At 40.9% G+C, this 27,658-nt stretch overlaps 1 protein-coding gene across 12 annotated transcripts in view; it reads left to right on the plus strand.

Moving 5' to 3' along the window:
• The window catches only part of ENOX2 (ecto-NOX disulfide-thiol exchanger 2), a 283,553-nt gene that overhangs the window by 160,115 nt on the left and 95,780 nt on the right, over nucleotides 1-27,658 (plus strand). The window contains exon 2 of one of the 12 annotated variants that reach the window (XM_081222415.1): nucleotides 13,570-13,716. The exons of the other annotated variants lie outside the window; for them this stretch is intronic. The gene's annotated coding sequence lies outside the window, so the exon portion shown is untranslated. The remainder of the gene's footprint in view (nucleotides 1-13,569; nucleotides 13,717-27,658) is intronic. 12 annotated transcript variants of the gene reach the window in all.

A 27,658-nucleotide genomic window follows, 5' to 3' on the forward strand; every position in this document is an offset into this window, starting at 1 on the left:
TATAAATACATGCAAACGATCAAAGAAACAACAGAAGCAGACTAATGGAGAGACAGGCTGACAGATTGCGTAGATAGCCAGAGCACAGACAGACAGACAGGTATAGATAGAAACTGACAAAGAGAGAAGCGAAAAGAGACATATACAGAGATAGAATGGCAAAGAATTGACAGAGACAGAGAAACAGAGACAAAGAAGCAAATGAACAGAAAGAAAGAGGCACAGAGTGTCAGAGAGACTGACAAAGGGACAGGAAGGCAGCCATACAGCACCACAGTCACACCAAAAGACAGACAGACAGACTGAGAACCAGACATGAGTGATGAAACAGAGACATATTCAAACAAAGAGAGAAAAAGAATAGAAAGAGATGGTCAGGGGTCATTGGTAAGAGACAGACTGAGACAGAATAGAAGGCAGGCAGGCAAAACCAGAAATAGACCAATCAAGAGGCAAAATGAGATGCAGACAGACACAGGGAGGGAGGGATGAGAGAGCGAGAGAAGAGAGAGAGGTTGAGAAAGAATGCAGGATGGAGACCAACAGTCAGAGCTGCAGGCCAACAAAGACATATCAACAGACAGAACCTGAGAGAGAGATATATAGAGAGACAGGAAGCAAGAAGGTAGACAGACAGAGAGAGCATCAACACAGACAAGGATAGACAGGAGGAGAGAAAGAGACATGGACAGACTGGGAGACTAACAGAGAAACAGGGAGACAGAGACAGAACCAAAAAACAGAAAAACAGACATCTGACATAGAGACAGACAGACAAAAATATGGGCAGAAAAGCAAATTGCAGAATACACAGAGGCACCCTTTCATGCCTCACCCCAACTCTCCCCACCATCACCACCACATATGCCCTTCATTGTTTAGCCTTACATAGAGGACAACGGGGAGGAATTTTCACAAGGTGCCTGCAACATGATAGAGATTTGTGGGAAGGTTCAAATCATGCTGGGAAGGAGATGGAGTCTGAACTTCTTTGCCTTTTGGAAATATCCCAGGGCCCATGTGCTATTGGGTAGGAGAATACTTGTCCTATGTCAATACTGTGAGCATTTGTTCTTTGTCAATACTGTAGGGTTTGGGTTGTTGTTAACTTTTTTTTAAGCAAACACATGAAATCTTTCAGAAGTCCATTGTTTGCAGATTTCCCATCATGCTTCCTTCCTCCCTGGAGGAAAATGTTTTGTTTCTTTGATAAAGCAAACTTACCACTTTTCTCTATTACAGTTTTCTATTGAGTGTCTTGTTTTCACAGTTTAGAATTCATATAGCTCTCAGGCAAGTTTCTCTAAGATGTTTCTATTTAATATTCAGCTGCAGCTCCAAAGAGTTTAACATTATTTTCATTTTTTTAAATGAAAAATCTAGGGGAAACTTCTCTTCTTCCTATAAGCATTTCACCTTAAGTGTCTTCAAGGGACTTCTGGCTTTTTCTTCATTATGACTGGCATCTGATATTTGCTGCCCCCAACTGTATAAACAATGTGCAGATAAATAAGATGGGCTCCATAGGTGGCCTTTTTGTCGCTACCAAATCTCAGGTGATTTTAGTCAGCCCAGTTCCTGCCCAGAAGGAGAAAGTTATGAGCTAGATGCTAAGAACCAGCTTAGCCTTCCTCCTAGAACCACTGGACATTTGTCATTTGACCTGAGGGAACTAGAGAGTGAGAGTGTGTCTGCTTGGTTTGTGCTTTGCTAAGATGGAGTACAGGGGACAGAAGTGGTCTGGTCTCCTGGAAAGTTCCCCAGCCTGCTTTGTGGAGGCCACTCACACTATAGAGAGATGAACAGGAAAGTCAGTTCTCCAGAGCATCAGGCACCTAACGTTTGCAGGAGAAAAATCACACAACATGTGATTTAAGATCTAAGTTGGAATGCTGTCTACTGGAACTGTATCCACACTTACCTGGAAAAAAAAGATATCTTTTTTCTTCTCACTCTTTATGTAATTACTGGATTTTTAGAATTAGGCAGGCTGTAAGATCATGCAGTCCTTAAGTCCCACTTATAATCAAGGAAATGAAGGAAGAGTGGTCATATAGTATAGTAAATACTGTAGCCTAGTAAGTAGGGAGTTTAGGGTCAAAGACAGGCAGTGAGACAAAGAGGTTAGGCCTCAGGCTAACCTGGGCTCTGTGTATCCTGTGTTACATTCAGCAAATGTTTGACCTCTCTGTGCTTCATGAAAAATGGGGGAGACGATAGACTTATAGGGTGGTTGTGAAGAAATAAATGAGATAATGTAAGTAAGGAGTAATATGCTTCCCACAGTATCTGGCACATAATAGATGCTTAATATGTTAATTCTTATTATTAGCTCAGAAAGAAGTGGCTCAGTAGAATTATGGCCTCTTGATTCCCGGTCCAGTTTCCTTTGAAAACTGGGATGTATGGAGTACCCACCAGAGTATAGTGATGTACTTAATATGGACTCTGCCTTTACAGCACCAGCAGTACCCTTTGTTGTTGTTATTCTGAATTTTCACAACTTTGGGAGAAACAAGAGCCTAATGAGCATTTTCTTCTAACTACATCACTTCACATTTGCTTCTAATCTTTGGTCATTGTGTGCAGGCCTTCTTAAATAGAGGCTACAGCCTGAGTTAGAATCTGAATTGTCCACAGGCCTCCACATGTTGAATAAATACATCTGTCCAAAGACAATGAAGATTCCAAACTCAATCAGAGCCACTTCCCCAAACTGGGGACTTGGTAGATCTGAGTAATACTCCAAGTCTGGTACACATTGCTGCAAATCTCTATTATTGGAAGACACGTAGGATGGGGAACCATTCGTCTGCTTGTTGAGCCTAATTGCAGTGTGCAAAGAGCTTGATCAGCAGAGAAGCTCTTTGAAAAGCCCTGCTTCAGGGGCACCAGGCCCACAGCTCAGAGCTGCTTTGTGTCTTAAAACAGGTCATCTCTATATAGTATCTGGAGTCACCGGAGGGGTGAAACTCCAAAGTAAATTCATGGAGATAGTGATCGATATTCTGCTGAAATCAGGGGGCACTTGGGCTCCTTTTATCTGCATGGACTATTACAAAATTGAACATAGGAATTAAATTCTGAAAATAAGTTGAAGCTCTTGGTATTAAGCCAGGAATTGATTCCAATTTCCTTTATGTTTCAGCCTTTTTCATTTAAAAGGCCATTGCCTATATAAATAGGTTTAGGGGAATTCAGACTTTCTGCTAAGTGCTAATTGCTGTCTTAGGTGTATTGGAAAAAAAATAGAAACTTGGTAGACCTGTCTCCTGTCTACTAGGAGAGTACAATCTAAGACCACATGTAACTTACAAGGGCTTCATTTAGAATAATTGTTTAAGTTGTGATTCACAGATATTTTTCATAACTTGACTTCCCTGCCTCCCTGGCCAAGGAAAATGCCTCAAATCACCCTTCCACCCAAACTTAAAAGCTTGAGTTTGATGGTACTAGCTGCCATCATCAAACAACTTTGATCAACCCCATGGCACCAGTCTCCTTCATATTCCTGTTAATATATGAGTGGGAGATAAGCACATATAGCACTCTTGTTATATTTTCATTGTCACCAGCCTATGTCACACTTGAATAGCCTTTTAGCTGGCCTCCTAGCCTCCAGATGTTTACCCATCTCTGGCTTGCACACAGCTGTCCCACTGTGATGAAGAGAGAAGACCCTCATAGGAGCCCTCGTTCTGGCTGTGCCAGTGCCTGCCCCTCATGGGCACAACCATCCAGCTTGGTTTGGGACTGGGGATAAGGGGCAAAATGTAATCATCTTCCCCATGCTTCCCTGAATAGACCCTAGTCTCACTTTTAAATTCCTCATCAGCTAGTTGAATTTCTTCGTGCTGGGAGACCAGCGTAATTGTTCTTTCCCTTGTGGGAGGCAGTTTTGGCGATGGGAAATCCTTCTTGGAGGGAAATGGGGATCTCAGATTCATATCAAGTTGGAGATGATGGCGGGGATGTTTAAAAGCACTGCTAATTAAGGCAGGAGTAAATCTGGCCTCTGGTAGACACCAAGCACTGGTTTGCAGCTGTTATATTACTATCCTCAGCACCTAAAACAAGGAGGACATCTTAACTAAAACATAAGAGAAGACAAAAAGCAAGGTCCCAATATAGAGTAAGATGAGGCTCTGAGTTTATGAGAACTCTTGTACTGGCAGTGAAGCAGTTACACTTTAGTCCACTAGGGAAATAAAGCCATGTCAGACTACGGATGTGGCTCAAATTCATGATTTTGTAATTGTTCCTGGAGTGTCCTGTCTGGATGGGAAAAATGGTGAGTACAAACAGTGTCTGCTGGCAAGCCCATTGACTCTCATTAATGGGAAGCTTAAGAGGAATGTGTAAGCTGGGAAATGTACTGGCCTTTCACCAACTGCTTGAATTGTCACAGTACCAATTTCTCTTCACACCACTGATGCCTTCTCGGAAGTGAGAACTTGTGGTCTGTTTGATTCAGGGGTTATAATTCATCATAGGCTGTGGAGAACAAATGACAGGTTCTGAAAAGGGGCTTAAAGTTGGAGCTGACCAACCGAATTTTCTTTCCTGGCAGTCTTTAGTCTTCATTGCCATCTTTTGTCTCTACTCTTTAAATCCTTACTTAAGAACCAGTTGAACTCAGGACTTTCTCTAAACTTAATTCATTTATAATAATGCAGGAGGGAGGATGAGCATTAAGCTCCATCAAATAGATGACTACCTTTGCAACAGTAGATCTTAGACTGATCAGGAAATTCACTGCATTGCTTTAGAACCTTCATTAATGGCACCTTTCAACTGGGAGCTCACCCGTGGAAGGAACTCGGTCCTTCTTCTTCCTCTGGATCTTCATACAGTAGCCACTGCAGCGTTCTGCATATAGTGGATAAGCAATAAGTGATATCACATGAACTGTTTGGTCTTTCATGTTTCTCATCTCTCAGCAATTTAGAATCTAGATTGCAGAAAATAGAGGACCACATTTTACTATGACTTCTTCCTCCAATAGTTCAGGTGCATTCTTCTTATCTTTAAATCAAGCCTATAGAACAGGCCAGGAGTCCCCAAATTTCTCCCCATCTGTGCTAAAGTACCAAGCTTTCTGTTTTGTTTTATTTATTTGTTTGTTTGTTTGTTTGTTTGTTTATTTTTGGCTGCATTGGGTCTTCATTGCTGCGCACGGGCTTTTCTCTAGTTGTGGAGAGCAGGGGCTACTCTTCCTTGCGGTGCGTGGGCTTCTCATTGTGGTGGCCTCTCCCACTGCAGAGCACTGGGCTCTAGGCACGCGGGCTTCGGTAGTTGTGGCTTGTGGGCTCTAGAGCGCAGGCCCAGTAGTTGTGGTGCACGGGCTTAGTTGCTCCGTGGCATGTGGGATCTTCCTGGACCAGGGCTCGAACCCATGTCCCCTGCATTGGCAGGCGGATTCTTAACCACTGCGCCACCAGGGAAGTCCCCAAGTTTTCTGTTTTCATGTAAATTTTTTTCAAGGCAGGGATCATGTGAATCTAGATGTTGGATGTTATAGTTGTTTATCAATGATAGCCATTACTATTTGTGCTATACTTTACATTTTTAAGAGCTCTGAATTAACAGAGGAAAGAAAAGGGAAGGAAGATACTGATTTAGCATAGTAGACAACATGAAGTCAAAAATACTTGGGTTCAAATCCTGGCACTGCCATATCCTAACTATGTGATCTTGGATTATTTGCTTCTCTTTGAGACTCTGTTTCCTCAGCTTTAAAACAGAAGTAATATCTCCGTTCCAACCTTGTCAGATTGTTGCAAAGATTAAATAAGGTAATACACTGGAATCCTCTAGCACAGTGATGGGCACAAAGTCGAAGTTAGTGGTCTGTAAATTATTATTATGTCTGTGCTCCACAAAGACAGAGCAAGAGAATCATCCTGTGATGCAGTAATTGAGAGGAAATCCTTTTGAAATTTATGTTTTCTAAATTTTTCTCAGTGTCTGTTTTTGAAAGTGTGATGTATATTTCAATTCCTGCCCATCATAAATGCAGCACATCATACTTTCTCACTTTATTGCATGGGCTTAATTAATAGATTGACTATTGTTAGGATTCCAAATTATTTGAAGCCTCCACATATCCAGCTGGTATCCCTATCTTTCTCCTTAAACCCTGGTGTGTGTATTATGATTTTTTTAATGTATATGAGTGTATATGTGTGTGTTCATATACACACAGACACATAGCAACAATCTTATGAAGAATTCAAAATGCTGTATTTGGACCGCCAGATTATAATGTTTAATGTTATAAAGTTGAAAACAGGTAAAGTAGAAATTTTACTGAGTCTTAGATTAGACAAAGCCTCACACAGTCATCTAATTCAACTCCTATTCCCTACCCTACCACCTCAATACAGAATCACATATGACACATTCCTGACAGGCATTCATCTAGCTTGTGTTTAAATATTCCAAATGATATTAAGATCACTGCTTTTAAAATGCAGCTAGTCCCTTCTCCATGGACCTCATGGATTCTTGTGGGGATCCCAGTAGATGACATGTCAGCAGTAGACCATAGTGCTGGGTACCTAAAGGTTAACTATTATTATCACTTTGTAGTGGGACCACTCTAATTATTACAAATGTAGTTCTTGTATCGAACCTTAAGCTGCTATGGTCCTCTAAATATTTGAATACAGCTCAATGCTCTCAAATTTTCTCCTCACTAAGCTAAATATTCTAGTTACTTCAAAATGCACCTCATAAGAGATGGTTTCCAAACACTTCACCCCAGTCGCTTCCCTTTGGTGATATTTCAGTATTGCTCTTATTACCTGCCCATCACAGCAGAACACAGCGGCCAGAGCAGAAAACAGTGTGTCTGTTATTTCTCAGCCTCTAGAGTCCACTTAATTAGGCTTCTATTAATACAGCCTGAGTTACATCTGCTTTTCTGGAAGCTACTTCATATTGTTATCTCATATTCAATTTGGAAACTAATCCCCTAGATCTTTGTAATGTGAGTCACAGTGAAGTCATATTTCCTCCATTCTGTTCTTCTATGGCTACCCTCCATTTTTTCCTATGTTACATTCCACTTTTATAATTCTGGATTTGTCATTCCAGCCACTTTTCCTCACATAAATAAAGATAGATACAATAACAAAGCCAGGAAATAGTGACATTCACTGTCTTCTCACTCAGAATATTCTCAGCAATTTATCAGTCCAGGTGCTGGTTTTCACCATCACCCTTAACACCACTCTGATCCTTCACGAAAGCCATAGTAAATCACGTGGTCTGATTCTTGTTTCCCAGAGCTTTCTTCTTCTGCTCAGTTCTGTCCTATCTTCAGGAGAAATCACATTCTACTCTAGCTTGTCAAAACAATATAGAGTAGTGGCTGGCAGTATAGTGTATGAGAAAGAGCATGAGCTTTAATAGCAGACAGATTCGGGTTTAAATACGAACAATGCCACTTACTAGCTGTGTAGCTTTGGACAAGCTACTTAAAACATCTCTAAGCCTTAGTTTTATGTGGCTTTAAGATTTTAACAAGATAGCTTCTATACAATAGTGCCTAGAAGATACTCAATAAATGGTGGTGACAATTGTTTTTGAAACTCAGTTCTATAATCAAGTATGTTTACTCCCAAGCTTTATCTTATCTACAATTGTAACAAGCAAGCCTGTTATAACTTCATCAAAAAATCATATACTAAAATATTGAATAGGACATGGGCAAGTAGAGAGCCCTGTATCAACTATTAGAGGCCTCCTTCCAAACTGTTGTCAATCCATTCATCACTACTCTTTGAGTACAACTCTTCAACCAGCTAGGAATACAGCTATAACTAAATTATCATCTGATCCATATTTATTCATCTTTTTTTATAAGGTAACTCTGAAGGATTTGCTGTAAAGCTGTCATTCTAGTATCCTTTTCAAAGAAAAAATAAAATCTACTTAACCAGACATGTTCTCATACTGGAGTCTCTGGTCACCACTTACTTTCTTAAGTGCTTATACATCATCTGTTTAATAAACCATTCTTTTACAATGATAGTCAACAAGCTCAGCAAGCTGTCATTAAAAAAAATTTGTTTCCCCTCCCTTTGAGAAAGAAAGGGGAGAAAAGCATAAGAAAGATGGTCCATGTGGTCGTAAGGGTAGCTTCTCAAGCTTTCTTTTACTTCAAAGGCGACACTGCAGTACACCCTGGACCAAGGAAAATTATATATGATTATGTGGAAACACTTAACTTGGCATAGGTTTCTGGGGGGAGGAGGCAGTGGTTAGAGCTATCTGGAATCAAGAGGCTAATTTTCTTTATCAGAAACAAAGCTAGTTTGACTCTCTTGAGTTCCTCATGTTTAAATATTACATTGTTCTCTGTCTCTCCTTCTCTATCCCCCTTTAATTAGCGTATCCATCTGTTTTCCTGGTACTAAGGGGAGGCTCATTGGTTGGTAATTACAGCTATGTCCCTGGGCTCCTACTTTGCAAATGTGCTTCACATTCATGACCTTCCAGGCTCAGGTAACAGTTGCTCTTTTCTGGGGTTCTATTGCTTATCTTTGTTGGCACCTGTTATTTCCTCCTACTTCACTCAAGCCAGGAATTTACTTCCCTAGAGTTTCTCAGACTACTCCTCAGTGAATCTGACCCTTTGCTTAGATGTCTCTGACCCCTTATTAGAAAGTAATTATAACCCAGGGCCTCCAGGACAAAATTAGGTTCCAAAATTCCCATCTATCAGAAAGTACATGAGGGATGGCAACTGTGCCCAGCATACCATACCTTTAAGAAATGCTCATTAGAAAAAATGAGAAGAGTCCAGAGTGTCAAATGGATGAGTAAATGGAGGTAAGGATGAGCAGTTTGCAAGCCTGAACACTTCTGCCAGCAGTTGGCTGAGTGCCCTTGCACTGATTCCTCTGGCTCCTTCTCCTTAGTCAGAAGGCATATATATTCCTCTCAGGGCAATCTTCTCAAACCAACCATGAAGCTCCTGCAGGATCTGATCTTAACTTTCCTATTCAGTACCATCTCCTACTCTGTCCCCACTACCATGGTCATCATGGTTTTTAAATCAAAATTTGAATAAAAAATTAAAACAAGTGTTTGGACCAAAAACGCTTTTTAATTTATCCATATTGCAGCCCCATTTTACAGAGAAGGAAACTAAGCTCCAAGAGGTTAATTAATTAACCCAAGGTAATACAGCAAGTAAGTGGTAATTCTGGGACTCAGATCCAAGTCTGTCTGACTCCAGAGCCAAAGCTCTTAACCATCATTGTGTCTACCTTTGATGCCATTTTATTCATGAGTGGATAGAATGCTGTGAAAGGCAGACAACCCTCTGGCTGAATACTTAGGATGACCTGTAGCTTTACCAGACACTCCCCCACTGCTCTCCACTCAGATTCAGTATTCTCACTGATGTCCAATCTCATGTATGCCTGCCCCTTTGGTTTAGCTCATGCTGTTCCCTTCCCACACCTTTCACTTGGCGCTTTAACCTCTTCCTCCTCTCTGCCGATGAAATTGTACCCATTGTTTAAATTCCATTTGTTCCAAGAAGGCTTTCCTCACCAAATTCTCCCCTCCCATGCCTCTGTGACACTTGTTGCAACTCCAACATTTAGCACTTTATTATACACTATTTAGTGTTTATGACTCTCTTTGAAGTCAGAAATCATGTTTTATATTTTTGTGTATCTCCATATCACCTTGCGCAGGGTCAGTTTTATAGATGTTCAATAAATATTTGTTTTGACTCTAGTAGATATATAATAATCAATCGAATTCATTGTGTAATATGTATTGAATATTTTCTGAGAGAGTTCTCCTAGCCACTCTTCCCATTATGAGAAATTAAGCCTACGCCACAAGTCTTCAAATGAGTGTAAAAATACTTTGCAATATCTAGACACAGTACTAAAATCTCTTATCTTTAACTTGCACTCCTGACAACACCTAAATTAATATAACGGGACAGTTGAAAAGGGTACTGGTGAATTAACTGAACCAGTCAAGATGTGGGTTCTACTGTCATCTCTGACACTTATTATGAGACCTGGGACATGTCCTTAACTTCTCTGAGCCCTAGTTTCCTTATCTAGTAAATGGGGATAATAATACCTATTTTCCCCACCTTAGTGGGTTGTTAAGAAAATGTAAATGAGAAAGTAAATTTATTGGCATGTGTTGTAAGACGTAAAGCATTATGCAGAACTGGGCTATTAGAATATTATATTTTCTAAGCATTTTTAATTATCTGGGAAAGAGAGCCACAGTTATCAATTATTTAGAAGTAATTCCATTACTTCCTGTGGAAAGGACTCTAGCTTAGTCCTCAAAGCAAGTAATAGACTTGGCACAGGGTTTCTGTGAGTTGGCCAGGATTCCTTCAGTGATAGAATCATATGTTCCTGATCTAAAAATTGACCACTGTGGGCACAAAGAGGAAACCACTTTGTTTTCACTAGGTAATAGGGCAGCTCTCTCTGGCTGCACAGTTGGGGCCTTTTGTAATAGTACTTGCTTGCTGTGCTGCCCTTGGGGTGAGTTAATGAACCACTAGAGAGCTGCTCTGAATTAAAAAGGTCATACCTGACATGAGCCATTTCAGCACAAACATCCTGTTCTTTTCCCCTCTTCAAGGGGGAGATTTTATTTAAGACCATCTGTGATTTAATGAAAACTTAAATTGTGTGGATGGCAGAATGGCCCTTGCAAGTAAATGTCAGGAGAAAAAACCCACCAGGAATTACAGGATCATAAAATGTGAGAGGTGAAAGACCCTTTAGGGATTATGGAGTCCAGCCACCTCATCTCACAGGTGAGGAAACTAACATCTAGAAAAAGGAAGTGACTTATTCAAGATCACACAGTAAACTTAGTGACAGAGCTGACACTAGAAGTCAAGTTTCTCCCAAGTCTTCATACTTCTTGTTCACCGTACTTTCCTCTACATCTGTTCATTTAAGTTAGACTTTAGCAACTTTTTAAGAAGTGGTAGCAATTTTAGTGTCATTCTCTAAATTGGAAAAGCTGCCTGTAGTCTACTAGCCAGGAACAGCTGGAATGTCCCATCCCCATTTATTTAGAATCAGGCACTTACTGTTTTTAGGGAAATCATTTTCCACACCTTAAATTTTCTGTCATCTCCACAGAGGAGTCAAGCAACTATTTCACATCTACATACTACACAGTATTTCTAAGTTGTTTAAATCTAAAGGAAAATGAACAAGCACCATCTTCATGAGTAGCCGGGTGGCATGGTGGGGTAGAACATCAGATTAAACTGAAAGAGTGAATTTAATTTCAATATAATTGGCAGGGGCCTTGAACAAGTCACCTAACCTGCCTCTGTCAAATGGAAAACACAGTACTAGCAGCACGGCTGTGTTCCCTCTCTGGTCTGCCCTTTTGCCCTTAGATCGCACTTCAACCAACACCTTGACTCCAACCCACACTTCCTTCTGAACCTTCGAAACACTGTCCATCAAATTTTCTTGGCTCTCTTGAAGACCTTTTCCTGCTTCCCCTTCCCTTTACCCACCTTAGCCAACTGGCCACTCTTCTGAGTGTTGTGATGGGGCTCCACAAGTGCCCTGGGCTACCTACATGTCCTGAGATTCTATCATTAATATTTGATGCTATATGTCAGATTTTCCCAGATTAGGAATTCAGGACATCTAGCTCTGCTGTAACCCTGAATCCTGATTATCTTGCTCTGGCTCCCTGGATCCTGTACCTAATACATTCTATTCTTAGGTGACTTCCTTTGAGTGGCCAGACCATTAAGTGTGATTGAATAATACTTTAGATAACAGGATTGGGGTGATCTGAAAGCTGTGTAATTTGGAAGCGTTTCGTGTGTGTGTGTGTGTGTGTGTGTGCAATAATTTAATCCCTCTACTTTGAAAAGATAAAAAATATTCTTTACAGATTGGATATGTCAAGTAAACTGCTTTAAGAATCCGCAGCGCTGATTGTAACTTAAGGCAAAGGCAAATACGTGAACTAAATCCACACAGTTAACCTAGTTCCACTGCTCTTCTGGGAATCAGGGTGCTGTCTGTGACCAGGAGTGGCTGCCCTTCTTCAGCTAAAACTTCCTTTGTTCCCCCATGCGTATTTTGCTTCAGCTATATAAGTCTTTTAAACTCCTAAATTAGGGTGTTGTTGAACATTTTAAGACTCCTTAAAAGCTCTCCTGGTGACAGACTATAATAATCCACCTCCTCAGAAAACTGCTTTATGGAGTGTGTTAATACTGGTGAGCTATAGGAAGCACTGATCCTTTTGGGCTTTCTAGTTCTAGCTGAAGTCACTCACTTGGTTGTTGTGAATTCTTCAACCCTTTGAGTCACTTACAGGACTTCTGTAGCCATGGCTTTATCTGTGGCAGATCTAAGGTTCACCTTGGTGGGCAGGGTGACCCTATATAAAGCATGTCCCAAGTACGGAGTAGGAAAATTCTCAAACTAAGTAGCAAAAAATAGTAAGTTCCAGTGATGTCTCCAAGCCACTTTGGCCTCAACTTTGGAGAGCAGCAACTAGTAGTATAACCTGCATTGACCCAGAAGAACAGAGGAAATAAGATTAATTCTCAAGGCACATGGGACCTGAGCCTCTTCTATTCAGCACTCTAGAGCAGGGTTCAGTAAACTCTAGCCTGTAGGTGAAATCTGGCCCATTGCCTGTTTCTATAAATAAAATTTTATTGGAACATAGCCATGCCAATTGTTTACATATTGTCTCTGACTGCTTTAGATTACAGGTGCAGAGTGGAGTAGTATGACAGAGGCTACATGACCCACAAAGCCTAAAATATTTACAATCTGGCCCTTTACAGAGGTTTGGCAACCTCTGCTCTAGATTAAAAACTGGGGCTTGCTGGAGGGGTGGGATGGGGAGGGTGGGAGGGAGGGAGATGCATGAGGGAAGGGATGTGGGAACAGATGTATATGTATGACTGATTCACTTTGTTATAAAGCAGAAACTAATTAAAAAATTTAAAAAAAAAAAAAAAAAAAAAAAAAAAAAACTGGGGCTTGAATGGAAATATAAAGGTTGCTTGGATTGCACTGTTAAGTGAAAGTAATTTGTAAGTTATATAGCTACAATCCCATAATACTTTTTAAACAAAATAATTTTGCTGTGTATGCTTTTTAAAAGTTCACACAGTAAAGAAAGATGTGAAAATCACAATAATGACACCCGGAGAGAACACCTGTTAACATTTTGGCATATACCTTTTCTGGCTTTATGGCCAGTGTGTCAGTTTTTTAAATAAAAACAATTGAAACATATGGTACACACTGTTTTTTAGCCTGATTTTTTCACTTATTAATGTATCTTGGCATCTTTCCATGTCAGTAAACATAGATCTACATCATTATTCCTACTGGCTACAGAGTATTCCATTTATAAATATATCATTTAATTTATTTAACCAATCCTCTATTATTGGACAGTTAGATTGTTCCTAATTTATTTTCTTCTTATGGCAATGCTGTAACAGACATTCATCATATGTATGTCTTTTCACACTTGTATTTTTTATATTCTTTTCCAATTTTTCAGAAATCATCAGTTACTTTTATGATGTCAAAAAAATCCTACAGCCCTCTGTTTTAGGGTGAATGGATGTTTCCATAAATGGCAAGAGATTTCAATTGTATTAATGCAGACACAGAGCCAGAGGGACTAGAAGGTCACCTTCCCTCACAGGTAGGTTGAATTAGTGTACCCACCCGAGATCATTAAATAACAGTTTTGCCACTTAAAGCATGTGCATCTCAATAGGTTTTTGTGAAAGCTTCTAGTCACATTAAATATTAAAGAGTGATGGCGGGGCCTCCCTGGTGGCGCAGTGGTTGAGAGTCCGCCTACCGATGCAGGGGATACGGGTTCGTGCCCCGGTCTGGGAGGATCCCATATGCCGCGGAGCGGCTGGGCCCGTGAGCCATGGCCGCTGGGCCTGCGTGTCCGGAGCCTGTGCTCCGCAACGGGAGAGGCCACAACAGTGAGAGGCCCGCATACCGCAAAAAAAAAAAAAAAAAAAAAAAAAGAGTGATGGCGAAGCATTGCTTCAAGAGAACATAATGGCCCAAAGGAAACTGGAAGGCTCTATTAAAAGAATAGACCAAAAAAAGCCCCACAGCACTTCTAGCAGGATCAAATTTCTGATGGAGATAATAGAGCTAGCAGTCAGAAGAGGTGAGAAAGACAGGAAGGCACTATGCCCTGTGGACATGGGCTAAACACAAAATGCACTCAGAGTCCCAAGAAGCTCCTCTGTGCCCCTGAGCATTATTAGGGGAGATGGGAAATGGGCACAGAGGTGGCACTATCCCTAGACCACTCCTGTGAAACAACCACATCCCCATTGCTGCAGCAGGCATTCACATGAATGAGGTTCTTAGGTCACCTTAAAACGCCTTAATTCAGACTTATTGGAGATTCACCTGAACACAAAGAACTCTGCTGACTGTAGTAGACCGCCTGGCTGGGCATTTTTCAGCAGATTTGGTAAACAGGGAACCAGTGTGTGGGGAAGCATAAAAGTCAGTGTTAACCAAATCGAATAGTTTAATGACATCACGAAAAAGAAGAGAGCAGCAAGAATATTGTGTCTGTTTGAAAATACTCAGCCAGTAGTAGAAATGCATTCTCCCTGTGGTGATCCATCATCCAGATGGAAAAGCAGACTGGGCCTTAATATTCTGCACAGTCATTCACATGTGAACAGTTAGCCTTTAAAAATTAGATGTCAACACTCGGTTTTTACCCAACACTTTCCTTCCAAGTTGCCTGAAGTACTCCGTGACATCAATGATAGGTAAAGAGATGCTCAATTACCCAGACATGGGAGGCAGAGAAATTTCTGCTTTCTTCCTTCTCAAGCCTGTGATCCTCAGTCTTTCTCCCCTGCCACTCACAGGCCTCTCTTTTCCTTCTGCACACTGTCTTCAAGAAGAGAGCTGTCCTATGGCTGCCCTCCCTTGTCTCACTTCTTCAGAGGCCAAGCAATAGAATACTCTTTGCTCCGAGATCCCCTCTGCTTAAATTATCTCACAGGACGCTTCTTCAGTAGCCGCCAGGGTACCAGCAACAGAGCTGCTTGGAGGACTTTCAGGAACTTTACTGACTCTAACCCAGAGCTTCCTAACCTTCATTAATTGTGTCATATAACTCCTAGTTTGCAAACTTGTGAGAGCAATAACTAATATCCCAGTGAGAGGAACAAGTGCTATCTCTGCATGAAAAGCCTGCCTTGCTTTCCTACACTGAGGGGATGTCTGCAGTCCATTGGATAAGCCTGCCAAGCTGGAAACCCTGCTATAATCTGGGACACAAATCTGAACTGTATTGAAAACAACAGGGTCTATCTCTACGCAGCTTTTTCTGTCTATCCACATCTTTTTTTCCTTCCTTTTTTTTTTTTTTTTTTTTGTGGTACACGGGCCTCTCACTGTTGTGGCCTCTCCTGTTGCGGAGCACAGGCTCCGGACGTGCAGGCTCAGCGGCCACGGCCCACGGGCCCAGCCACTCCGCGGCATGTGGGATCTTCCCGGACTGGGGCACGAATCCTTGTCCCCTGCATCAGCAGGCGGACTCTCAACCACTGCGCCACCAGGGAAGCCCCTTCCTTTTTTTAAAAATCAACCTTTTTTATTTTGTGATAATTGAAGATTCACATGCTGTTTGTAAGAAATAATACAGAGATCCTATATACCTTTCACCCAGTAACATCTTGTAAAACTGTACTACAGTAGCACAACCAGGATATTGACATTGGTACAGTCAAAATGCAGAACAGTTCCATCACCACACAATCCCTCATGTTACCCTACCTCCGTCCTGCTATATACCAGCTACTAATATGTTATTCATTTCTATAATTTTGGCATTTCAAGAATATCATATAACTGGAATTGTACAGTATGTAATCTTCCTGAATTGGCTTTTTTTTACTCAGCATAATTCCCTTGAAAATCATTCAAATAATGGTGTGTATCAGTAGTTGACTGTGAAGTATTCCATTCTATGGATGTGCCACAGCTTAACATTCATCTCTCAAGAACATCTTGTTTTTTTCCAGTTTTTTGCTATTATGAATAAAGCTACTATGCATATTCATGTACATGATTTTGTATGAACATAAATCTTCATTTCTCAGGGGTGAATGTCTAGAGTACAATTGCTGAGTCATCTGGTAGGTGAATATTGAATTTTTTAAAGGAAAAGATAAACTTTTCCAGAATGACTGCTCCATTTAACAGTACCACCAGCAATGTATGAGCGATTCGGTCTCTTCACATCCTCACCAGCATTTGGCGTAGTCAATTTTTTATTCTTTTAGCCATTCTGAAGGTGTGTAGTAGTCTCTCATTGTGATTTTAATTTGCATTTCCCTAATGGTTAATGATGTTGAAGATCTCTTCATGTGCATATTTCTTTGGTGAAATATCTCTTCACGTCGCTTGCACAATTTCTAATTGAATCATTTTCTTTTTCTTTGTTTTTCTATTGAGTTTTAAGAGTTTTTTATATACTCTAGATACCATTCATTTGTTAAGTCTGTGGTTTGCAAATATTTTTTACTACTCCTCAGCATGCCTTTCATCTTCTTAACAAGGTCTTTTGCAGATCAAAAGTTTTAATTTTGTTGAAATCTAGTTTATCAATTTTTCCCTTTATGGGTCATGTTTTTGGTGTCAAAGTTAAGAGCTCTTTGCCTGTCACTAGTTCCCAAAGATTTTCCCCTGTTTTTCTCCTAAAGTTTTACATTTAATATTTAAGTCTATGTTTCATCTTGAGTTAATTTTTGTATAAGGTATATGACTTAGGTCAAGTTTCTTTCTTTCTTTCTTTCTTTCTTTCTTTCTTTCTTTCTTTCTTTCTTTCTTTCTTTCTTTCTTCAGATGCCCAATTTCCTGAACAGCATTTGTTGAAAATCACTGAATTGGTTTTGCACCTTTTTCAAAAATGATGAATATTTGTTTGGGACACATCTTTTTTACCCCCGACAGTATCACCTCCATCCACATCTCCAAAACTGACAAAAGAGAGTTAAGACAGCCAAGGATGTTATGTCAGTGTGCTTTTTAGTAAATAATACTAAAGAAATAATAGTAGCTAACATATATGGAGTGTTTCCTATGTGCCAGAAACTTCTCATACCTTCTTTTATTTATTCCTCACAACATTCTATAATGCACATACTATTATTACCATTTTGCAGATGAGAAAACTGACTCAGAGAAGTTAAGTACCTTGCTCATGGTTAGTGGTGAATCTGAGAGTCAAACCCAGGTTTTGATTCTAGGGCCTATCTTAACCACTAGGCTACCCCTTCTCTCAACACCAGTTCTTCATGTGCCAGACCGTCCAACCACCCTGCGTAAGAACCAATACTCTAATCTATAATCATTATAATGAGAGCAACAAAGGACTTATTCCTCTTTTGAAAGTGATGGTAAGCCTGCACTGGTTTACAACAACCCCTGGTTTATATCAATGACCTTCTCACTCTTTAGGAAGAAATTCTAACTAGGGCAACAAACCCCTACATGTCACCAATTCCACCTTACCAGCTGCTACAGTATAAACCATCAAACTGCTCTGAGGCAATGCTCCTTTCCCCATTCCATTCTTGGCTGTGTGATCCTTCTGTGTGTATATGTGTGTTTATATGTGGGGGACAAAGGGAAAGAGGGAAGGCTAGTGAAGGTTTGCAGGGACTTGGGCCAGGGTCAAGATTGGAAAGAGCAAACAGAGGAAGGGAAGCAGAGGCTATAGTTGGACTGATTTTCTGAAACTCCAATTTGTTAGTTTTCTAGCAAGAGAATCGTAGTATGTAAAATTACTCAAACTTCCCTCTTTCACCCATGTAGCTTGAGATCTTCACCCAAAGATGAACATATTGGTGCCCTGGATGATCCAAAAAACCACCTGGAACCCCCTCAATGACCACTCTGGCTAAACACTCTTTATTGAAAGCTGCTATGGCTCCAAATGCAGTTGTTATTGCTGTGAGGCCTCAAACACATGGAAGTGTATATGGAAAACTTCCTAGCAGTTCAGCAGCCTGGCTGATTAGCTGTGATGCTTTTAGTGTCTCTGAATTTGATATGGGCCAGTGCTTCCTAAATTCTCCAAAGATGACCTTGTATTATGTAAAGGGAACATTTTTGTTGATTATCAGACCTTGAGATTCACATTTCCTTATTCTCTCCTACTTAACTGCTTGCCTTCCATTTTGCATTCATTGAGCTTTGGGGAAGGAATATTGTAGTTTGAGCTGATTGGAGGGGTGGGGAAGCATGAAGGCATAAAGAGGACAAAAGTAGAAAGGTAGTTGTTAATTAACAACACGTGTTTTGGAAAACGTTTTATTCAAATTCAAAAAGAACTCAGCTGCACAAATCCATGGGTAATACAAAAATTATGATGGAGTTTTTTCACTGGTGAAAACCATTCCTCCTCATGGCACTTGGAAAATATCCTGACACACCAACTCCAAACACCTAACTTATATCCTGGTTTCAGAAATTTTTCCAGAATTCATGACGCTTTAAGCTGTCTGAAAATGCCTATAACTGTGTCCATGGTAAAGCCAGGGGGGGAAAAGGAAAATATTTTATCTCTGGAAGACAACCTTGAGCTATGAAGCAGGGTTCTGTGGGCAATGATAGAGATTTTGAGTTTAATATTCATTGTTTTCTTAAAGAGGGTGGTCAGTCTGAGGCTGTTATTACAAATACCCACTTATCCCTTGGAACACTTGAGCTATAGAACTTCAAGGACAATTTGGACTAGGAATGAGCATAAGCGCTTTGAGTCTCATTGCCTAAGCAGTCTTCAAGTTTCCAACTGCCTTTCCTATCTTGCAGATTCTTTCCTCCTCATTGAACGAATTCCAATAGCTGAAAGGCCACAGGCATTCTAATTAATTTTTTTGTACTGGAAAGCAAGACAGAGAAGTCATCTCCTGCCTCCTGGAAAAATAGGATATTCTTTTCTCTTTAGAAATTGTCTCTGGGGAAAAAGGCCATCCTCCCTACCTGCACTTCCCTCCTAGAAGCATCCCTTTGCATAAGGAATCACCTTACTTTGATATCTGGGGAGAGGGAGTGAACTGTACTGGTTTGAGAAAATTCAGAAAGAGAAACCACATGGTAATTTAAACAGAGGAAGTTTACTGTAACTATTAACAATAATGGGGGATTGGCTAGTGAAAAGTAAAGAGAACTGTAAAGAATGTAGGAATAGCAAATATAAGGAGCAGCCCACTATACCGTAAGACTGAGTTAGAGCACCCAAGAGAGAACCCTTCCAAAAGGGATGAGATCCAGACGTTGCAGGAGAGGGCACAGCTGTGGTTCACTGGATAGCAGAGAAATTGCTGTGGTGCTTTGCTGGCAGAACTTTCTGGAATTATGACTCCTGGAACTTTTTAGAAATCTGCCCAGGGGAAATTTTGGAATATCTACCCTCTACAGTGCCAGGAGAGCTGTTCACAGGGAGGTATCTCAACATAAGACACTCCACTACAAAACTGCCTGAGGGAGGGGTACTGGGAGAAGCTTCTGGGTGCTTCTGATTGCCACGTACTACAGAAACTGCATGCCGGAAAAGCTGCAGGCACTGCAGGAACCTAGTGCTGGGAAAGCTGTGTGTGCTGCTGGAGATAGGAAACTGGTGGCCTAGGCGGCAGGAGCCTGCCAGGTGAATACACCAGCACACTGGGACCAGGAAATACAGCTCCCTCCTGCTGAAATGTATCTCTCGTGCCCCCTACTGACAAAGCTTAACACTGTGCCAACTGGCAAAGGTAAAATATTTAAAGGGCCCAGAACTCTTTACACAGAGCAAGCAATAAGGGTGAATTTGAAGGTAAGAGGCAACAAATTGATAACTGGCACACCAGCCTAGCTCAGGTAATAGTAAGTAACTCTCTAACAGTGTTAGCTCCTAGCCCCAGCTCATGTTCTGAGTGGTCTCTCTTCCTCTTACAATTTGGGATGAGGAGATAGAAATCAGTTACCCTTTGTCTCCCTGTCTTTTATCACCTCTCCCCACATCCTATGTAACAACAGCCACAGAGGAAAATAGCAGCTATAGCTCTTATCTCCACTACTCAACCTCTTCTTCTCTGACTACTAAAATCAGGTTACCTTCAACTCTTTGTTCTCCAGCTACCTTTGCTGTACCAGTTGGGATGGGGACAAGCATTTACTTAATGTCTAACATATAGCAGATTGCAGTAGAGGTGGCAGAGTTCAGTGGTTAAAAGCATGGGCTTTGGAGTCAAGCTTGGATTAGAATCCTCACTCTGCCACTTGCTGCCTGTGTGATCTTGGGCAAGTTGCTTAACTTCTTTGAACCACCATCTCTTCCACTGTAAATGGAGATAATCATACCTGCAACTCAAGAGTGTTGTGAGGATTAGGCATAAGTAATGTACCAAATATAATGCCTGACACCTATTGCTCCTCCATAAAGTGAGAATCATAATAACTCCTGCCTCATAAGGTTGTTTTAAGGATAACATGCATATAAAACGCTTAATGCAGTAAGTTACACAGGAAGGTGCTCAATAAGTGATAGCTCTACATAGAGGTGTACCTATCAGGCATTGTGCTATGTACTTTACATTTGTTAATTTGTTTACTGTCTTATTTCCCCTTTGTCTTCCCCCCATTCACCCTAGCCTCCCTACTCTGTGCTTCTGCCTACAGAAGGAACAAAAACAATATTCTTGACCAGCTGACTGCCTGCTGCTCTCGTGAGCAAACCTAGACCACCAGCCAGACACTCCTCTCAGCCCAGAGGCCCTCTTGAGATGGAGACAGAAGGGCTTAGTTATTCATTCTGGCTTATGACAAAAGGTCTCCATCCCTTGGCAAAAAACTAATTTCCTTAGTAGTTACACAATTGCTTCTTTGAAGTTGGTTACACACCAAGGGAAGAAAGAGCCAACTCACAGACCTCTAAATCATCCTAAAATCGAAGTCTCATTCTACTTCCAGTCATTAGAGAGAGGCTGGGAAGAAAAAGGAAATGAGACTAAATCGTGTTGAAAAGAGCACGTTTTTCTACTGTCAGAGCGATATGCCCCTGGCAGAGTGCAGACCAAGTGACACATACAAAACTCCTCCTTTATTGAAAAAACTTCGGGTGCTTCATAAGCAGCCATTTAGACTCATGTATGAATATTTGGTTGCTCTACTGCATAAGTGAAATTTCTGGGTAAGACACCTTAACCTTTTCTGAACTCATGCAACTTAGCAGGAGGCAGGGATAAACGTAAAAAGTGGAGAAGTCTGTAACTGTCTAATCAGTCTCTCCCACTGGACATACTTGTTAGAGCTCTTCCACTCTATGGAGCCTGAGCCATTATTTTCAGTGTATATTCCATAGGCATTGATCCTACCCAAGGAGCCACTGCTTCACAAGGAAATCCCATACATAAGGGTAAGGGCTTTGTTTTGTTGGAGATCTCTTTATATTACAGTTGATGAGGAGTGAAGGGGCCATTTCTGGGATATTTCCTTGGAACTCACAAATACTTGTAGCAAGTCCTTTGCTTCCTGGCTACTATGCAACATGCCCTTTGAAACGGTTCGTTAGTGTGCACTCCAAGTTCCTTTGTATGTCCAACTTGCAATCTTAGAGGTGTCCCAGAAAGTAAACTATACATGATATTCCTGAGCTTTTCTTTTAAACATACATTTGTGAGAATCCCTACTTTGTTGATTCTATTATTGTTGATTGTATTATTTCATTTATTCCTACTTATTTTATTTTATTACTAAGCAAGAATTTCAGGTTTAATACCCCAGCACTAGGGTATGCTGAACACTTCATGCCCAATGTTGTTGCTTAGACATTCCTTCCAGGCAGAAATTGTGATTCTGACTCATCCATTTACCCAACCTATACCTAAGGAAATTTGCAACTGGCATCTACTCAAAATAGCTAGTATAGCTGCAGCCATCACCTCTAGAGAAATAGGAATTAGTCACCTTGCCAATTTCCCACACATCCTATCCAACTTTCTGAGCAATTTCATTAGCATTCCTACAAAGTAAAATTAACACTAAATGGCAAAGACAAGCTTACCCAAACCAAGGCCTTGGAATCCAGCCAGTCCCCCAACAGAGAAGCAATTGCTACTCATTGCAACACAGTGAGTGGACACGTACAGGTGGGGATAGATGGCAATAAGGTGCCTAAGCAGAGACTGCGTGTTCACGTGGAGTGGATCTGCTACCCAGAGACCTGGATATTGGACTAGCATGACAAAGGATTTTAAAGGGCACAAAAACATGGCACTTTTATTTCCATTGCTTCTAATGGTTTGAACAAAGAACTCCCTGTTGTCCAGCCTCTGCCATTTAAAAAAAAATTTTTGCTTTCTCTACTCAAGCAGGAGACAGCAAGCACAGCTACCCAGTCTCCCACTGTATGTCTCTGCTTCCCAGCTACCCCTACCTGACTCACCTTCCATTGCATGGAGTGGAAAAACTATACATGTTGGGATATTTTTCTTTTTAGGCTCAAAACATCACTGAGAGGCATTTTTAAAAATCTCTTTACAGGAAAAAAAAGAGCATGTTTAACAGATTAAAAGTGATTAGAAGATCATCCCTTGGGAAAACAGAGTAAGAGGAGATAGATTAATATTTCTGTTGAAAAGGGTTTTTTTGCATTGGGGTTTAATATAAGTAATAACTTTGATCACAATGGTTTTCTTGAACATTAAGACAGATTACTTAAGGAGACTGCAGCTGTGGGTAGGATTATCTGCTTATTATGCTGCATGCCCAGGTGAAGATAGGTCCACAACCTCCAGGCTGATATTCAGCCAATGTGCCCTGGATGGTCATACCAGTTTTAAAATATTGGAAAACTTCTCTTCCAGTTGGTAAATAGGTACTGCCAGGTGCCCCATAAGTGATAACCAGCCATTCCTGCCAATAAATAATCAGTGTCCAGATCACCCCTAAGTGACCGCCTGTCACCCAGGCCATCCTGATCCTCCTGGTATCCTCCAGACTTCCCACAGTCTAGCAGTAATGGATTGACCTCTGGCACAACAAGGGGATTTCCTGGACCCTACTCCAGTGGTAAGGTTCTGTTTGGGTGCTCATGCCATACTGGTGTTTGAATATTTTGAATATCATTCCTAGTTCCCCTGATCTTATTCCCATGACTTCAGATCATTTCTGTAGACAGAACCGACCAGCTAACCAGAGAACCCCTAGTAGAGTTTCTGTTCTGCTCTTATGTAGGCTAGCTTCAGTTAGTGAAAGAAGAAATTAATAGGGAAAATATTAGCAAGATTAACTTGGGGAAAATTTGCATAAAATTGGGGGAAAACATTTTTACTTAAAAAAATAACCAGTAAATAGTGTGAGCCACAATTAGTGTCAGGTATTACAGTGCTGTCAGCAAATTGAAGGAGATCAAACTTGGCTGTTTGTTCATTCACTATGCCATATCCCAGAGCATAGTTAACAGTATATAAGGTACCATCCCTACCCTCAAAGTTCTTACAACCCAGCAGAGGAAATATTGCAGGTTACCAGATAATTATTCATACAAGGTAAAATACTGATGGCCATTTAGAGAATCATACTAGCGCTAAGTATCTCTTAGATACGTATTGAATACAATGTCAGCCTACTTTGTCGCACAAGGGAGCCCCCAGACTGGAAAATGTTCAGTTCGTCTGAGAAAAAATAAGAGGGGGGTTCACTTAGACAAAACCAGACTATCTCTGTGATAGTAAATTAGTACTAACTCTACAATGATGAGTAATATTTAATGCTACAAACCCTGATTACCAAAGAAAAGCTTATTGAAATCAGTACAGTGAGGCAAAACAGACCATTGAAGGATTCCTTCTGCTCCTATGATGGAAACAAATTGGATAATTTTGATTCCCTTATCATCCTCTATGAAATTGTATTTGCTAATAGAATGCAAATATCATTGGTAAAGAAAGAAGAGCAGAGATGAATCATTATAATGAATGTTCAAATAAAGAGCATCAGATTCAGAAAGTTACATTATTAAATTGCCAAAATAAAACCAACCAGGATTTCCCACTGCAAACAGTCAGGCCTTTGTGTATAACACACTTGTTTAAAGTGCAGTGACCGGAACACTTATTCCTCCTAGGTAATGCTGGAGTTGGTACTACTGTCGCAGAGACTTTCTGGAAACCCGATTGAATTCTCCTGTGTGAGGCTCTCTTAGCCATCTCGGAGAGGATGCATCCTTCTTAATTTGTTGGTATCCATTTGGCTTTCTTCATTTCTGGTTAGCAATCTTCTGCTCCAGACTTCCTACCACCAGCTGGAATGGGAAGGGGAATGCAGGCTGATATGTCTCGTACCATCATTAACCCACTCACCTTCCAGCCTCATGCTGGGGTCTCCGACACTTGCCAAATAGCTTCCCTATGTGAGAAGTTCATAGGGATTGAAGTTGCATCAGTGGGTGGTAGAGAAGGGGCTCCCTAGGTGTCAGACATCACATTTGTCTTACTCTTGCCTCATTCACTGAATCAATTCTCACTGAGTACCTACTGTGCACTAAGTGTAGCCTCTTTTACTTTATTCCTAGAAGTCTATATTCCTTTCCTTTCCCACATGTTTTGGCCAATTCACTGGTATCCTGAAATGCATCAACCTCAATTCTCCCCTCTGATGAGCTTAAGTGGACTTTAATAATCCCTGCTAAATTGTCTTGTGACTGTCATATGAATAAAGGCTATGGACTCTTGGTTAGATTGTAAGCATCAAATTAATTTTACTGCAAAGGTCAGGCTGCTCTCCTGTTGTTCTGTTGTGCTTGAAGGTTAGTCACTGCATGCTTGACCAAAACCTTCCTGTCTGAGCTGTATTCAACACAGATTTCAAGATATAGCCAGATTGAAAGCCAGACATTTGGAGATAAAGACTGTGTACTTTGACCCCCTGGAAAAAGCAAGCAGCTGCAGTGATTTTATATATATATATACAATACATCATCATCATCATCTCCAGGAGATGATAGGCATTAAGCTCAGCACCTCTTGCTCCCAAAGCAAATGTCTGCTCATCTTTTCCACCTAGCTGCTCATGTCAGAGGAAAGGAATATTTCTTCCCAAATGACTTCTAAACTTGCTTGCCTGAGAAGTGCTGCCCCTAGGGAAGCAGGACCTATCAGTGGAGTTTGGCTCAAAAAAAGACATAATCGTATTCAGATAATGGCAGATACTTCTACCCTGGTTCCCTTTAACCTTCATCTGTCTTCCTAATTTACCATGGGTTCTCTCTTTCCAGCTCACCTCTCTTGGCCAAGCCTGTTGTGAGTTCATGCACTCCTGATGTATGTGTCTAATATACTCATCAGTTCAAGTTCTACAAGTAACATTCATGTAATAATAATTTGCCATTTATATTTCTGGAAAAATCCAAAGATGGTATCTGAGGCTATCAGGTCACATCCAGGCTATTGTCAGAGCTACAATACCTTGAGGCTATAGGGGCTGGGGTCACAAACTTCTTATATCATGACAGTTCCTTTGGGCATAATTGTGGTCTCTTTCAAATTTCCTTAGAAGAGACACCAATAGTCACTTTTCTATTCCAGAGAATAGAGGGAGATATAGTCAGATTGCAATTCTGAATTTAATTCTTCTCAATGAGAAATTTACAAGTAGACCTAGGGAAGCTCTGTAGCTTTTTGTTCCTTACAACGTTCAGCTTTCACCTGTGACAGTCATACTACTGACCCACTATGTGCAGGACGTGTGTGTTCAGTGGTTGGTTTTGTTTTGTTTTTTCCTGAGTAATCCTCATCCTCTGCCCAAGTCTCCTATAGCCAGTTGTGTTTGCAAGACAAGGCCAGGTGAGATGTGTAGCCTGAGGCTGTGGAGCAGAGGAAAGCAGAAAGTGAAGTGACTCAGGAAGGCATCATCTGGAATACTGAACACCAGCTCAGTCACTAAAACAGATCCAAAATGTTTTTTTTTTTTTTCAGGAAAATTCAATCCCTCCTTGCAGATACCCTATGAGGGGGCTAAAATTCCATCTGGACAGGCACATAAGTCAAACACCTTAATTTCTGAAACAGAATGACAGCTTGGCCAGTTTTTATGTCTAATAGCTGAAACATGTGGGCCTCTCTTCAGCCCACAACAGACTGTCTGCCTTCCATGTGCTCACTAGAGCACTCGCTCTTGAATTACCTGCCCTATAGCTCTTAGCTATATATAGGGACACGCCAACCAGATGTGCTTGCCTAAGAAGTGCTGTCTCCAGGGAAGCAGGCCCTATCATCAGTGGAGTTTGGTTCCAAAATGACATGATCATATTCAAATAATGGCAGACACTTCTGTCCTGGTTCCCTATAACCTCATCTGTCCTTCTCATGTACCTCATGCTCTCTCCTGTTCACCTCCTTTGTGTACCCCTTTTGTGAGTGCATTCACTGCTGATGGAAATGTCTAATACACTTGTCAGGTTAAGTTCTCCTGGTATCTTTCATGGAGGAACTTACCAACATCCCACCTTTAAGATTTTCTCACTCTTTTCCTCTAACCAGTAGGACAGACAGAATTGTCACTTTATACTCAGGCCTCCTATGGAGTCTTGTTTGGTCTTCATTTTGTGTGTGAATTTGCCAACCTCTATCCCCAAGTAGATTCTAAATTCTCTGAGGGAAGTAACTGTCTTTTGTTTCTCTCGTGTCCCTCTCAGTCTAACAAAAACATAATAGGGGCTCAATAAGTACCGTTTGTTCATGCTTGCTTGACCAAAACCTCTCGTGTCCCTCGTGTCCCTCTCAGTCTAACAAAAACATAATAGGGGCTCTCGTGTCCCTCTCGTGTTTGTTTCTCTCGTGTCCCTCTCAGTCTAACAAAAACATAGTAGGGGCTCAATAAGTACCATTCGTTCATTCATGAAACTAGGAAATACTATTCAAATGGACTATACTGTTTCTGGATTCCAGTGTACTCTTTTCTTCTTCTCAGAAATGAAATTTTACTCTGAGGTTGTATTGTACTCTGCCAGAAGTAAAAATGTACTCTGTGGTTCTGTGCTTTGAACTACAATCAGATATTCCAATTGTAGTGGCTTAAGGAATCTACGCTTCTCACTGTAGCTGAGAGAGTGGCTGAAAACTCTGATCTACTGCATTTAGTAGGTGCTGCTATCATCAGAGGAGCAGCCCAAAGCCCTTTGCCTCTGTACCTTGGCTCTCTTTCTAACCCAAATTCTGTTGTGGGATGGTCGTACTGCCTCTGCTAATTTTCACTTAACCTCTCCATGCCTCCCTGTTTTCTTCAAAAAAGCCCATCAATATTGACCTGCCTTCCAGGGATGTTTTGAGGACATAATGCTGATAAGAAAACATTCTCTATGAGAGAATATTGATGGCAGTTGTTTTGTAGCCACAGAAAGAGAGGGCACTCAGCAGTAATTGGGGGCCATGTTTAGCCACCCAACCACCCATTATCGTTAGTACTCAGATTGATTCTAATGCATCATAATAATGCAGCTTGTAATCCACATGTAGGGGGGTAATTTATTGTCAGGTGGTGATTGTTAGTAATAACAAGCTGTTTGAACATATTCAGAACATAGTTGTACACATTTCTTGTTTTTC

The sequence above is a fragment of the Mesoplodon bidens genome (genome assembly GCF_964165515.1).
Source record: "Mesoplodon bidens genome assembly, chromosome: X".
Classification (NCBI taxonomy): domain Eukaryota; kingdom Metazoa; phylum Chordata; class Mammalia; order Artiodactyla; family Ziphiidae; genus Mesoplodon; species Mesoplodon bidens.